Source organism: Cygnus olor, chromosome 2, assembly GCF_009769625.2.
Source record: "Cygnus olor isolate bCygOlo1 chromosome 2, bCygOlo1.pri.v2, whole genome shotgun sequence".
NCBI classification, from domain to species: Eukaryota; Metazoa; Chordata; class Aves; order Anseriformes; family Anatidae; genus Cygnus; species Cygnus olor.
The window spans coordinates 106,213,947-106,230,625 of NC_049170.1; positions in this window are offsets into that span (position 1 = coordinate 106,213,947).

Genomic DNA, 16,679 nt, shown 5'->3' on the forward strand with positions numbered 1-16,679 from the left:
TGGGATATGCACTGTTTTCACTTGCTTTTATCCTGAGTGTATAGTTCATCATCAGCTGAGCACAAACACAGCGCTCATTGCTGATGACTTTAAAGATAAGCAGCAATACAGATGGAATTGCTTTTTGATTTCTTGTTCAAAGGGGTAGGAAAAAAAAAAAAGAAAGAAAAGAAAGCAGATTGAGGAACAAATAGTTAGATGTGAAAAAACTCAAGGAATATTTCTATCTACCAATTGTTTTGCTGTAAAAACGCCAAACAGGCCCAAATAAGCAAAGTATATTACTTATGTCTGCTTCAAAGGGGCACTTACGGGACAAAAATGACCACTTTTGCATGGCTTGACTCTGCTCCCTCTCTTCTTTGCTCCTAATGAGAACAGGGTGACATTCATTGCTGGGCTCCCTGTCACTTGTCATCAAGTCTCATGTGCACCAGCTGTCAGACCCCCTTTTCTGCCTCCTAAATACCTCCACAGATTCACTGCTGCCAGGGCCCTGCTGCAAAGCAACAGAAGACAGCAAGCCCAGCCTCCTCCCTGGTGGTTTCAGCCCTTATCCATCCCAAAGAGATTTCACAGAATCACGGAATCACAGAATCACAGAATCGTCTAGGTTGGAAGAGACCTCCAAGATCACCTAGTCCAACCTCTGACCTAGCACTAACAAGTCCTCCACTAAACCATATCACTAAGCTCAACATCTAAACCTCTCTTAAAGACCTCCAGGGATGGTGACTCAACCACTTCCCTGGGCAGCCCATTCCAATGCCTAACAACCCTTTCGGTAAAGAAGTTTTTCCTAATATCCAACTTAAACCTCCCCTGGCGCAACTTTAGCCCATTCCCCCTCGTCCTGTCACCAGGCACGTGGGAGAATAGACCAACCCCTACCTCGCTACAGCCTCCTTTAAGGTGCTTGTAGAGAGCGATAAGGTCGCCCCTGAGCCTCCTCTTCTCCAGACTGAACAACCCCAGCTCCCTCAGCCGCTCCTCGTAAGACTTGTTCTCCAGACCCCTCACCAGCTTCGTCGCCCTTCTCTGGACTCTCTCAAGCACCTCCATGTCCTTCTTGTAGCGAGGGGCCCAAAACTGAACACAGTACTCGAGGTGTGGCCTCACCAGAGCCGAGTACAGGGGGACAATCACTTCCCTAGACCTGCCAGCCACGCTGCTTCTTATACAAGCCAGGATGCTGTTGGCCTTCTTGGCCACCTGAGCACACTGCTGGCTCATATTCAGCCAACTATCAACCAATACTCCCAGGTCCTTCTCTGCCAGGCAGCTTTCCAACCAACCACTCATCTTCCCACACAGGCTCCTGCACCGAGCATGAGACACCAGCAGAGACCAAGCAAGGGTTCACCTTGGAAATGCACCTTCATGCTCTCATCCCAGCAAAACACCAGGCAAATCTAACAGAGCAAAAGGCATAGCAATGCAAAGTGAAATGACTGAAGGTCATTTGTGTGAGCAGGGAGACAAAATGCATTTCAGATGGCTTTTTGAATCGTCCTTTTTGATATTTATCAACCAAGCTATTTCTTTTGCTCTGCTCAGCCCATCTGGTAATTAGCTCATGATGTGTGGATTCAAAACACATCCTTAGTACTCTGTTGATGAAGTAATATTTCTCTTGCTTGTTTTGCCTAGACAGACTCCACAGCCGTTCCTCCAGGGCTGTGAGATTTATGTAGCTACTTCAACAACTTACAGCTTACAAAAAAATGTTGGTGGTCTTGGTCAGGGTCCGAATGACAGGAAGGGCACTGATCTCCACCAGAGTTTCTGACAGACACTGAGTCTGCTGTGCTACAGCACAAGGAAAGTGGATACAGAAAATGGCCCCTGCATTTCTCTTTTCCCCTGCTCCATCCATCCCTTCCTATGCTTTATCTCAGCTGAGTGTGGGTTCAGATGGCCCCAGCTTGCCCCAAAGGCATGCAAGAAGTTGCTCCCTATGCTGCATGCTAGCTCAGGGTGTCCTAGGCAGAGTCACCAAGGCAGACTCTTGGTGCTTGGAGGCACCAAGAAAGGTCAGCCTAGAGAGAGGGTGCTCCCTTCTGCTGAGCTTTGCAGGAACTCCTCTGAACCAGCCATCCTGGCCACAGCCAATTTCAATGCCTGCAGTTTAAGGCAGAGCTAAGCTCTGTCCTTTCTCTGTAGCCAGGCTCACTGACATCCGTGCACTGATCTGGAGCTCCTGAGTGTGAAATAAAGTAGCAAGCCATGCAGAGCAGCAGAGATGGCATCTTCCTAGCCAGCTGCCTCTGAGCAATATGTTGGAGGGCTTCCTTACAGCTCAGCACAGCATGCTGAAGTTTTCTTCATTCCCAAATACTAAAGAACAAACTATTGGGAAACGGATGAAGGGACTGGAGAGAACAGATTGGCTCAAGCACTCCAACACAACCAACATGAAAGGGGTTAAAACTTTCCTAAAGTTTTTTTTTTTTTTTTTTTCCCTTGAGGGTTTGGTGATTCAGGAAAGAGCTTTTCTGCCCTGCAGCTCAGGTGCTGAATACAATGAAAGAGGCAAAAGAATTAGCTTCTCTAAAATGTCTCAGTAGATGGTATGCTCATTTTGAAATTTGTTCTTCTTAGTCATGTATTGCCTCCCATCAGAACTATTCAATATCTAAACAGTTGTAAGCCTTTCATTTAGTACAGCACTTCATCTTCTCAGAAAGTCGCAAAACAACTTCTAATATTTGTATAGGTCACATGGGCAAGAAAGGACAGTTATTTTACTCATCTGAGGGCATAGTTCAACAGTATCTAGGAGAAGAAAGAACCACACACACGCATCTATATTCAGCTGGTCACATGTTGAAAGATGCTTTTCTCAGCAGCGCAGACCATAACTACAAGTAGAAACAGGAGGGAAAGCTCATCATTGAGAGCCTACATCTCTGGCACAAGGGAACGAACTGCTCTGAGGACAACATGGGATGGAGCATTTATGTCCACTCTGAGTCCTCAGCGGCCATGAAGACAACACTCCTTCCCTCAGCCTGCCTGCAGGCTGTGTGCTTACTCTGAGGCTCAGGTATTTTAAGGCATTTGGGTCATCTCCAAGGCAGAATTATGCACAAGAACAACAGTAAGATAAAGCATTCAGAAAAGAAAATGAAGTTATGAAAATATTTTTTTCATAATGCCACTTTTTTTTTTCCTTCTTAGCACAAAAAGTTCTAGTAAGGCTAAGAAAACAAGTTAAAAAAATAAAATCAAGTTATGCTGAAGAAAGAAGACTGATAAATTAACACTTTTTTTCATGCTTCCTATACGGCCAAGGGAAAAGCATACTGCCAGATCAGGCGTGCCCAGAACTGGGGCACCTCTCTCCACTGACTATGCACGGAGCCCAAGTGCTAAACAAGGGGGCTGAAGGACAGACCCAAAGGGGGTTGATTTATCCCCTCACCCAAATACAGTTCTCAGCCCTGCTAGCTGTAGACATCTGGTGTAGCTTTCAGTTATACTTTCATTGTCCAAGTTAAAGGTAAACACACGACAACGTGCAGTTTTACTCATCTTGAATCATGTTGGCATCGTTACTTGGATACTATGGCAACAAGTAATATGGAAAAATGATGCAAGGGTGACCAGGCAGAAACATGATGGATTGTTAAAGAAAAAACATCATTTTTAATTCTGTGAAAAAAATCAAATGTAACCGCTGCTGTTTACAGAAATGTGTTTTCTGTTTCAGCTGGCAGCACCTATCTCCAAAAACATTCCTCCTTTGCTATTACAAATTCATCTGGAAGGTCCACAAAGCAGAGAGGTTTGCCAGCTCTCAATACACTGCTTACTATGAACTAAAGCTTTTTTGTTTTTTCCTCATCAGTTTTCCCAACCTATGCTTATGAAACCTATCATGATGGATCAAAATAGATCATGGACTATTTTACCTAATCAATGGCATGATTTGGCCGCGCTTCACCAAGATTCAGACACTGTGAGTCAGCCTGAGCCAACACTCTACTTTATGACTTTCAAAAGCCTGTTTCCCATGGCTATAGTTGAATTCAATCAACAGATGAAAACTGACATATTTTTATTTGCATAACCCCTACCTCGTATAAGCTCTACAAATAAAAAAATAGGCAGCAGTAAAGAGGAAATTGGGGGCGAGAGCACTGAGGAGGGTGAGATGGGGGATGACTCTTGGAGGTGACAAAGGTAGCCACACATCCACATAACTCACAAGGACTCTGCATTGCACCTGACCTGCCCTAACCCTGCAGACACTATGCATGAAAATAAAGTGTATAGCTTTGGTGTGGCACCCAGCATCACTGTCACAAAGGCACTGAGACTGATGGAGAGCAGATCTCAGTCCAGGTGCACTTGACTTTCAGACAAGCAGCAGCTAATGGAGACAGGCTGCAGAGCAGGGACATGGGTTCCTCTTCTCCTACCACCCCTGTCAGTATATTTTAATGACGTCACCTAAAGGAGAAAAAATAAACCTTGGCAATTCACTTTTTTTTTTTTTTTGGTAATAAAAATATGTGCTACATTTAAACAAGACTTGGCAAGAAGGTTTTCATTTGTATAGTTAGATTCCAAGCCATTTGGTGGAAGATTTGGTCTTTCATGCCATTTAAAAAGCCATATATGCTTATGTTGTTGACATAACAATTAAGACATTTACTCACAGGTGTTTATAGCCTCATTCAATTTATATGTTTAATGGAACAGTCGGATTGAGAAATTCAGAGACTCACAGAAGTCAAAAAGTCTGAAGTATGGATTCCCAAAGCAACTGTAACTTATATCCAAGTTCCATATAAAACCAGAAGAGAACTGGTTCAGACGTCAAGTGCAGTATAATTCACAATTCCTATTTTTTGAAAGTAGGCTCTTGCAGCCAGTGGAATAGAAATTGAACTCTGAGCTGCAATCAATCATCTGATTATTTCTGTTTCTGGCACCACTAGGCCTCCCCGCTCTCTCCCAAGCTGTTACCAACCAGCAAACAAGTGCGGCTGCACTTCCAGGACATGTTGAACAAGCCCATCCACTCTCCACTTGGTCACCTTCTGCAATGGTCACATTTACAGAGAAATGAGCCAAAAAAAGAAAAAAAAAAAAAAAAAAAAGGATCAAAAGGCACATTGAGTGAACCAGTGGGCTGTTTCTACTGGTACATTATTGCACCTGGTCCCACATCATGCACGCTTCCTGGGAAACCCCAACACCAGGAAAAAGAAAATACCCTTTACAGAGAGGGTGCATATGAAACCTGACTGTGCTGTCCCTGCTGAGAAAGTTACAAAGCATGAAAGCTGATCCCTTCCAGCAGTAATCATTAACGCAAGTTTCCAGACGGTTGCTATCAAGATTTAGTGCTATTCAAGTTCCTGGCCATAGGAAAGGTTGAGTGCTGATCAACATAATCATTTAAAATAGGAGTCCCCCCTCTTCCTGCAACACCCCTCCATCCGCACACTCCCCTTCAGCTGCTGGCACTCCACATGCAGCTCACCAGGATCCAGCTCACGGGACAAACCTACATTTCCTGACCCCAGGTCTAGCCTCTGGAAGCAATATAAAACATTAAGCAGTGCCGGGGAACAAGAACGAAGAGACAGAGAGACATGGGAAGGTTAAAGGAAGAGCTGACTACTGCCTTCAAACACCTAGCAGGTGGCTGTAGAGAAGATGGAGCCAGACTCCTCTCCAAGTCACACCATGGTGGGAAGGGAGACAGAAGAGACAAGTTGTAATGCTGGAAATTCCCATTAGATATGAGAATTCACTTTTTGTTGGTTTGTTTTCTACCATGAGAGAGGTCAAACACCCATGGTGACTTCATCCTTCAAGGCATTCAAGGCTCAGCCAAATGACCCCGAGCAAGGTGGTGCAGCTGCAAGCATGGTCCTGTCTCAAGCAGGAGCTGCTCTGGGACCTCCAGTGGTCCCTCCCAAACCCCCTGATTCTGTGGTCCTCACTTCTGGGTCTCACTTTATGCTCTGCCGGTTCCTCAAGACCAGCATCTTGCACTGAAACTATTCTGCTTAAGTTCTCTCTCCCTGGCTGTGCCAGCCTCTGTTCATAAAGATGTCTGCAACACGCTATCTTCTTGCTCCATCTCCTGGGGAAGTGTCAGTTCTTCAAACTGTTCCTGCAGAGAGTACTGATTGCATTTAGGGTGTAGCTATTACTTCTTAAATCTGTCCAGGTGCTGATTACAGCTGATAAAATGGCTGAGAGTGGTTTTCAACAGGACTTACAGTGCTGTCAAAACCAACATTTGGGTGAGACTTTATTACTGATGAAATTCTTCAGAAGTCCTCAACCAAACCATATGCTGCAGCCCGCTCCCCCGAGGTTTTACAGATGTTGTTCTTTCTGACTGTCTTAGCATGCTTCTCCATGCTCTGAGTGAATATTGGCTGGGAGGGTAGGAGGTGAAAAGATGGAGGGGAAAAAAGTTATTTTTGGCATTCCACTTTTTGTGGCATTCCTGTCCCATAAAACTCTTTGTAGCTGCGTGTTTCACCCTGGGTCAAAATGAAACGGCTTCAGACCCCCCTGCTCTCCAGTTATTCCTCAGCAATGGGTTGGCCATGTAGGGCCATGTCACCATGAAGCGATCAGCCCTTCTGGAGCCGGGCTAATCCTTGTCCAAATGTTTCAGTGAGGCATTAGACACGGCATTGCTGCAGGAAACACGGGGAGCCCTTCAGTACAGACCCTAAGTGTTATGGAGGAAGTATAATTGTCTGGCCAGCACAATTGCATAGCTCATAAAGAACTGCCTACCTCTTAGTATCTTTAGCATCAGCAGTGCCTGTCAACAGCAAGATTTAAACTCTTTGGAGTCTTTTATGGCACTGATTCTCAATGTATTGTCTAAAAGCTTGACGTCTACTGACTTAAAGTACATAACAAAGGTGCATGCCCTAGAAGAGAGTTGGGTTTTACGGAACAAGTCTATGACATAATCCTTTAAGCTTTTTTATTTTTACTTTTATATTTATTTAAAAAAAATAGAATAGAGTCACTCAAGTTCACCAAATGATCACAGAGGCCTCACCAGACACCATCCAGCACCTAATCAAGTGTTAGGATTATAAATACCATGTGTCCCAGCAGCAGTTGATCACCAGTCATCGATGGTTATGTTGCCTTTACAGCTTTGCACCAGAGGGACAAAGAAATTGCACCAGGAAAGTGGTGATTTCATTGCATAAGGCAAGCGCCATACAGAAAATTATTAGTTTACAGAAAATGTGGGTCATGTGAGTCATTCAAATCACAAGCTTTTCGCTTTCTTTCTTCAGTAACATAAGACAGAAGTGGCCTCCAAGCTGCTGAACTACAAGTAAAGCAACAAGGTAAAATTACAAGCAGATCCTGGATAGGTAAATCTGCCTGGCTCCATCTTGGAGACCAACACAGCCTCTTCAGGTTCCCAGAGAACAACCTTTGTAATGGAACTTGAAAGAGATCTTGTAGGAAAACAGATGGAAAATAGGGGGTGTGGATTGTATTTACGTTTGCTAACTCTTTTGAAATAATTTACAGAGAGAAATGTGTTATTTATGAGTGGATTTTAATAAGCAGAAGAAAAAAAAAAAAAAAAAGATACTTTAGTATCCTGGAGATAAGCATTGCCCCAAAAGAGGAACAAGCAAGCAGCAGGAAAAGGACATATTGCTGGGAGATGTGTTAATTTTTAATTGGATCCCAGAGATTACAGAGAGATCATCCAGCCGAGCTGGATCTCCCTGGGATTTCTAGGTGCTTAAAAAAAAAAAAAAAAAAGCTGCAATTGAGAGACAGAAGAATAAATCTCCTTTTCAGCCAAGCATTTTTCCAGGGAGTTGCCCATTCTTCTGGCTTATTTAACTCTCAGACACACTTCCAGAGCCAGCCAATTTGTACAGTTGAGTCTCTCTCTGCTCACCACTAGCCAATACTTCACTTATTTGCAGCTGCCATGCTCCGAGTAAGATAAACCAGTTCAGTAAGACGTGGATGTGAAATATTAGAACTATTCCTATCTAAAGCCAACTGAACAGATCACCCCATTGCCTATATGAGGCGGCTGGCAGCATTTTTTAATGAAAACAGAAGGAAAGTGATTGAAGCACCAGCCAGACCTTTCTCTGAAATGCACAGATCAATGGGAGCACTGGGCAGATGCATGTCGAAGGAAAAGCAAAGAAAGGTTGAAGGCCTAGTATCAGCTAGGATCAGATAACAATGGCACAAGCCAGTATTTGAAAGGCATGTAGATTTAGAGACTTGGCTTTTGACATCCTCTTTACAAGCTCGTCTGAAGAAGTCACGTTGTACAGCCCTATAAAATATAATTTCAGTGAGTATCAGACCATGAACTCCTACTTCTTGGATGTCTCCTCAGCCCTGTTCATCTGTGACCTCAGGTTTGCACGTTCCAGCAGCTGTTATATTTTCTTTAGCATTCAGCCTTCTTCAGCTTTCATCACAACGACCTTTAATCTGTTTCAGAGCTGATCTGGCAAAGAAATCCACATTGAAAAACTACGCAACAGCTCCCTAAAGTCTGCAGGTCTTATGAGCTTGGAGGATTTCCAGCCCTCTCCCAGGGACTCCCCACTTCACACTCAAAATCTCAAACAATTGGGCTGACATTAAATACAATTTATCTTCCTGATTCCTCAGGGGCTGGAATGAAAGGGGGGAAAAAATACATATAGTTTTAGGTATACAAATAATCATATGACACAGAAAGAAAAGCTTTGGGTGGCTGGTGGACTTTGCAGCTGCCAGGGCAGGGTAGCAGATCACACTAAGCTGTGCACATAAGCTTTGAGATGCCCTACTCAGCTTCTCATCCCTGACAAGGGAGTCCAAACTACATCCAATGCTCTTGGCTGCAAACAAGCAGAGAAAAAGACACTGATGTAGTGGCAGGTCTGGCTCTGCGCCATCATCTGCTTGCCAGCCTAGATGCTCAAGCCAGACCGGTGCCTACACCCAGTGTGCAGGGCATAGCAGGTAAAGTTAGCTTAGGAAGTAAGCATGGGAGGAAGATTTAAGGGGTGAAAGAGATGACTGTGGGGAAACAGGGTGATCTTGTCAGAACAAAGGTTTTTCTGCAACTCCTGGGCAATTTTAGCAAAAGAATAAACTAAACCAAAAATCTAAAAATCTAAACTAAATCAAAAACTTGAAGCCCTAAAACTTGAATGTAAGTATATGAAGACAAGGTCCTTAGAGAGGTAAAGCACAATAAATTTGTTGTAGAACTTTGTTCTCTTAGAGAAACGGGGTGGTCTGGCACTGTACGCTCAAGTCTCACTTCTGAGGGAAAAAGTGTTAAGAACAGACTCAAATAAGAAGAGAGGCAATAATATGTTAGCTTTCAGCAGTGAAACCCCACTCCAATCAGTCTTGTTTGTAGTGATGCTTGAAACTATGCAGTCTCTCCTATTAGATATTGCATGTAGCCACCAGGCAAGAATACAGAGATGCACACTCAGGCCCACGACATGGCATCCTGCATCGTGTCCATGTGACACTGCACTAAAGAATTGATGTATCTGGTAATATAGTGCTTATATTTGTATATATTATGTTCATACATATTGCATATATATTGTGTATATATTTGTTACCTTGGCAGGTTTATAGTACGGCTTCTTTCAGCAAAGGCCAAACTTTAATTAATTTGTGATTTCAAAAAGCAATCTCTGATGTTCCCTCCAGGAAGATTGCTTAGGGACTATTTAGAAATACAGCAGATGGGCTGAGTTCACATGGTAGCTGGTCTCTTCTCTTAGGAGAACCCCAAACACTAGTATTTTGGAGTAGTACCCGTCATGGATCATGCTGACAGTTCAAGAATTTAGCAAGCACTCAGTCCTACCCAGACCAGCTAAGTGATCCAGGTAAAGACTGATAGAGGCCCATGTTTCTCACTTTTTCCAAAAGTGTCAGATCTCACAGAGACACACACATCACTCATTCTTCACATGAGAGATTCAGTCTCCAGGGCCAACTTCATGAGTCTGCATAGAGCCTTCTCTACCTGCAGCCCCAGCCCCACAGCCTCCAATGGCCACAATGCACTAACAAGAACAAACACCATGGCTGGCTTTTTAGATGATCTTCTGCTTAGCAGGAGGCACTGCAGCTGCAAAAAAAGGGATTGGTTGCTGAATACGGCAACGTGCCACTTAGATTTTAGAAAGTCATCTACAGCAGGGCAACAAAGCCAGCCTGTGCAGCAGGGAAAGACTGGGGAACAGCTCACAACTGATGGGCTGCAAGTCTGGCTTCATGAGCCTGGTGGCTGTGCTCAGCTTAGGATGAGGGATGGCTTGGTTGCAAGCATCACTGCAAATGGGAACTTGAGAGTGCTGTCGTTTCCTTGCATTACTTCATAAGCAAGACTGCTGTTAATGCTTCTTCCCTCAAAGGTAAAAAATATAAAAAATAAAATAAAATAAAATAAAATAAAAACCAGTATTATTGCTCTAAATGAATGCAGAACTACTAACCATATCCAGACAGTAACAACGTGCAAATCGAAATGATACTGAAATGCAGAAATTTGTCATCCAACATCAATTCATACAGGAACCTTAGCTATTAATTTCTACAGTAAAAGGCACTAATGACCAATATCATCAGGTTTAAAAGCCTAAAACAAATGATGGAAAACAGTCTCAAATAACATAATCCAGTTACTCTGGAGGGGAAAAAAAAAAAAAAAAAAAAAAAAAAAAAAAAAAACAACCAAACAAAAACCCCATCAATCTGCCTTCCTACATAAAATTAATAACTCTGTGCACTGTTGCCCTGTAATAGAGATGACTGCATAGTCCTGAAGACATTCCTGCAATGAGTGGAAAGGGCTTCTTTCATTTCAAGATACATTAATGATATTAGCACATTCTGCTATTATTAAGAGACTGGTACAGGAATCTCGTGTTAAAAAAGATGGCATTAACAATAAAAGAATTCAGTAGGTGAAAACTTAATTTCCACTTTCATTGTGTACTCAACTACTCCAAAGTCTCATTTAACTTCTGTAAGGACTCCAGCAGCTCGGGAATGAGAACTCTATCTTTTAAAACAAATAATAACAATAATCATAAAGCCATAGCCCCATGCATAAAAGACGCTGAGCATCCTGGACAAGAAAGAAGTAAATGAAATACTGCTGACAGCAGTCTGAATAGAGGCAGCTTCACATACCTTGTGTGATCACTAATGTGACTAAGATTTACGATGATTTGTGAACATCCGAATCAATGCTTAACTGCAAACTGTAACACCAGTCACATGAATAAACTGTCATGCAATTGAATCTTCAAAGTGTTTGAAAGGATTCCCTCCCACCTCAAAGCGATTCTCCAGACATTATATAGCCATGAAGTACTTCTAGAACAAAATTTTGCTGAGTGCTGCTAAGTGTGAAGACATCACAGGGCTCTCTTGGGACTCCTCTTTGCGGTAAGGTTTAAATAGCTATTTTTCCTGTCACTGGTGTGTCCACAGCATTAGCATTATAGTCTGGATTTGGAGTGCAGGACTGAGGGCAATTTCACAAGGACTTTCATAGAATCACAGAAAGGTTTAGGTTGGAAGGGACCTTAAAGATCGTCTAATTCCATCCCCCTTCTATGGCCAGGAACACCTCCCACTAGACCATGCTAGTGGTCTAGACTGTCTTATTAAACTGATTCACACCATGGAGAGGTTTTGTAGCACATGAACTAAATCTATTTTGTATGAAACTAATGCAGAGGGTGCACTGCATGTACACACTTAATGTGCTATAGCCACTTAAAGGCATTCAGTCTGTGTGACCAGATTTCTTTTGCCTTCAGCCCTTTTCCCTCTGGGGACGAGGTGTGACATGGCCAAGCATGGAGAAGAACTGAAGATCCTCAGGACCAGCCTAGAACTAGGGCACTGTAGAACACCCAAACCACACATAATGTCTATGCTAGATCCTCTGTACTGACTCCTTTGTCCCACTGATGCGTCCTTACTGCCCCATCCCATCCACAGGTGTGGACAGGCAGCATTGGGAGTCTTCAGTCATTATTTAAAAACATTGCTTTCTCAAAGTAAAAGGTTGAAATCATGGTCCAGCTCCACCCTTCAATCTCTATATATCTTCAGTTTTCTGCCTCTTGCTACTTTCATCCCCACTGCACCTGTTTTCTCTCCTGGATTCCCGCACGGGGTGTTATAGATCACCAACACCCTGATGGGAGAGTGCGATGGGAGATGTGGAGGTGCAGCTTGCTGTCCTTGAGGGAGAGTCCCACGGTGCTCCTTCATAGTGCTGTATGCCCCTGAGGGAAAGCACTCTCCAGCTTCCACCTAAGTCCGGGCTTGCTTTATTTTGGTGTGAGTTCAAGCTCAGGGCCTAAATCTTTCTTGCTGTCTTATTAAACTCTGGAGAGCAGAGACACATGGGTGTTAAAACATGTGCCTTCATCAGTCACACAGAGAGCTTTAAATGCTTTGCTAACACCTCAGCCTACAAAGCTGTTGGCCACAGAACTCAATCCATTTGCTCTCCCAACAACCAGCAAAACTACTCTCTGGGTCATAATACATCAATAAATCACATTCAGAAGTCTTAGAGCAAGTTAGATTCCCTGAGAAACATGACTTCTAAAAGGGAAGAAAATTATTTTCAAGCTTTCGTGGCTGAAATACTTCATGGCAACATTATAGCTACAACAAATTCCTCTGTAGGAGGAAAGATTTCAGGCAAAAATTAGAGAGAGGATTTGATTTATAATGGAAAATAAGTTAAAAGTAATGGGCCAAGTTTTGCTTACACTGAATAGTACTTAGCACCTACATAGGAAAATTCCCACTGACTGCAGTCAGAGTAGATCTGAGGCTTTAAACATGCCGTCTCCACTTCTGCTCCAGAATAAGAGCACTAGAAATTAGGTGTCAGACTGGGACATGCCCTTCCGATGAGAAAGGGAAGAAATGGTACACACAGAGCCCTACCTTCCTCTAGGGGTATAGAGACAGTCTGGCTTCAGCTCTCAAGGGGAAAACTATCTTTAATTGCTCATTAAACCAGTCATTAAACACCTCCAGGAGAAGGGTGAGCAGCATTAGCTGCGGTGGTGCCCTGGTCCACGTTGGAGCTTGCAGCTAAAATAAGGAGTGTGGGGAAAGGACCTGCCCCAGCCCCAGCTGCCGGGGACGGAGTACTTCAAAGCCGCTGGGTTTAAGCCAAAACCGCTAGGAAACAGGCAAAACCTGCACTTTGCTGCTGGTGGAGACAGCAGGTGACCGACAGCCTTCTGCCATCGGCCATGTTACGGAGTCAGCCGTGTCCTCCTCCCACCCGTGGCGGGGAAGGGAAGAGGAGCCAGGCTGCAGGGCTGGAGGTCATGGCCCCGCTCTGGGTGAACAAGGCCTAAAGGGAGCGAGGCTGTCTGAGCAGCTTCCAGCCCAGCTTTATTGCCTGCTGCCATATCTCTTCTCCAGGTCGCAAAGCAATGTCAACCTAACGTGTGCTCCGAGAGCAAAGCTGCCATTTGCAGCCTCGGCGGCCAGGAAAGCAGACAAACCTGAGCATCTGTGTTTGCAATCTCCACTGCTCCATAAAAGACAAGGTCAGACAGAAAAACATGTGTTTCGTATTTGCAAATCTGAATGATTTATATTAGGGGAGCAGGGCTGGACCGTGTGCAGCCTCTAGGTTGTTAAAATTTAATTTACTAATCAATTACTATCAGATGCTAGACTTCTACAGCTGCCCCATATGAGGAGCACAGTTTCTCACAGTACCCTGTCTTGATTTCAGTGCTGTATCTCCTTCCAGGGGCTGAAGAGAGGCAAGGTAGAGCAGGTGAGCAAAAGATTTTTTTTTTATCTTTATTTTTTCAGATCAAGGAACCACTCAGCCCCATGAGATAATCTTGTTTATTTATTATTTTTTTTAAGTAAGAGTAGCCACCAGGGCATTATCGGACCTTTTCTGTTGGTCATTTAGCTCAAAGGGAAGATGCTGACCTCCTGCCCTTATTTGTACAAGGCAGCTTTACCTGAGGAAGCAGATGTATTAAGATGAATGGGAGTTTCCTCACCTTAGGGGAGCAAGTATGGAGGATGCAGTGTGTCCCCAGCCATACTGCCCTCATTTTGGTTGCACTGTTTCTCAGCTGTCAGTCCCAATTTAAAACTTTTAAAGCATTATAAAGGTACACCTCTCAGCACCTGAAACTAAGTGAGCTAGGGTAAAAAGTAAAGACAGAAAAAAGGGATACTTGCTGATAAACATCCTTCCGAGTACGTGGGTTATCAGCTATAGGTGGGATGTCCTATGCTATACAGTTTTTGGCTGCAGGTTTAGAGTTAGTTCTGACCTTGGAGCAGGGTGTGTGCGGATCTTTTTAACTCTTCTTAACATTAAAAAAGCATATTGAAAATGCAGGATTCAGATGGCTTACATTAGCCAGAGACTCACAAACCAAAGCAGCAGCAGGAACATAACATCTCTCACAGATCACAATCTCATCCTTGTACAACACGTGGCAACTCCCACACAGTCCTAAGAGAGTCTAAGGGTGTCTCCAAACCTCAGGAATGGCTCCTGCCCTCTCCCTCTTACAGATGGCAGTATCAGAAACATTGCACTAAGGCAGAAATCTCACAGTTTAGAATTAGGAGAATGCAGAGCTGTTGTTATGCTGCCTTACCCCATCCCTACGCATCCTCTTCCTTGAATGTACTTGCCCTTTCTCAAAGGGACAAGACAATGTTGTCCTTTCTCAGTGATACCTTGCATATCCAGCTTGGTACTCATGATGGGAGGCCTAAATGAATATTGAGACTCATTACAAAGGACACAATTATCTCAGCACGCTTTTGCAGAGCATATTCTTCATTTACAAGACAGAGGAACAAGATGGTTTTCAGACTCCCAGCTCCAGTTCATGAAACGACTCCAGTTACATCCAGTTCAGGATACAAACATAAACACTAGCATTGGTTGAACAATTTTTTGAATGTTCTCTGTTAAATTTAGCTCCTTTCTTGGTTAGTAAGTCATGCATTAAATGATCCTGGCTTCCTTTTAACGTGGTAATCTGAGACCAATAACATTTTGAAATTATGGGTGAGTCGCCAGCTTTTCTCTCCAACTCTTTGCTATCTGCATTTTGGGTGACAGGTTCCCTAAGAATAGGTTAATGTTACTACTCTTGGAACAGAAGAGGGAAATATTTTAAACTGGGGAATAATCAATCCAGTCCAAACTTTCAGATGGAGAATCATTCACATTAAGATTCATGAAACTCTTAGAATTCATTATTTTTTTCCAACAAATACCCAGCAGGTCACAGGCAGTTGGACAACTAACTCCACCATGGTAATTTACGAGACTGTCTCATAAATTATAGAACTACAGATTTTTCTTTTTTTTTTTGTGGGTGGGGGGGAGGATCTGGAGAGAGGAGGGTGGTGGTGGGGTGTGGTGAGGCAAGAAAAGGAGATGAAGGGGAAAGAAGCCAAAAAAAAGTCAGACTGCAGGCCTTGGGAATATTTTAATGCCATCGATTACCTAAAAACTGACTGTAATAGATAGTATATCAGATTGTGCTAAAGCTTCCAATGCATAATGTTCTGAGTTTTTTTTTTCATATTTCTGAATGCTAATACTTCAGATACATTATACCTTTCCAGGAGACTTCATTCAGCCCCAGTTTCACTAAATACAGAAGACAAATACTGTTGACCTGATGTTACCCACTCACAAAAACTGGAAAACTCCAGCAATATTGCTGTCTTGCAGATTTATTCCTACCTAACACTACTGCTTAGAAACTGCCTAATTAACTGGCAGTTAAACCAGCAGAGTGAAACACGGCAATTTGTGTGTAACAAACACAAGAACAGCAAGCCAATGTAGGGCTGCTGGGCATAGCAGGGCCACGATTGCAATAACTGACTATAAATGCTCGTGATGGAAGAGGACAGCAGACAGGAAGCTTTCAAGTCAAGGCAAAGAACAGAACCAGAAGCAAAGGTTGCAAGCTAGTCAGCCCAGCAATTAGTCTAAGTAGCATCAAATCCTTATTTTAAATCCCTCCTGTAGTACTATTTGGAGACCATTATTTTCCACTTTCTGGCACCGTGGGGTTTCTGCATGCTATTATGTTGTCGATGCCTCCAGCTCTGGAAATGGCTGCATTTCAGTAATAACTCAAACACCCTCAAGTGTCATTTAAGAAGCTTGAAGACCATTTGCCTGAAATGAAATGGTCTTGACAAACAGTAGATGTTGCTTTGACCTCCAACCCATCCTTGGCCACACAACGTCCCAGTCCACTTTTCTCTTTTCCGTAAGACCCAGCAGCAGGATCCAGCACTTCAATACCCTGACAGAAGAAGAAAGTGGATATCTTTCCCCCAGGAGTTGGGGTCTGTGCATGGTAAACACATAGAGGAGTCCCAGTCAGGCCCTGGCCTGCCATGGAAGCCTGTCTGGGAGAGACGGGTGAAAGCCAGAAGCTTGCAATCCTTCACTGCAGGAATTTTGGCCTGTGGGTACAGTTGGCTGCCTTGAGGCAGCGCACCTTGCACACAGCTGAGGATCAGCTGCATAATGTCTATAGGCAAATACATGAAGCGGGGAGAGAGGGAGAGTTTACTGCTTCAACTTGACATGCACTTGGAGAACTGCAGAT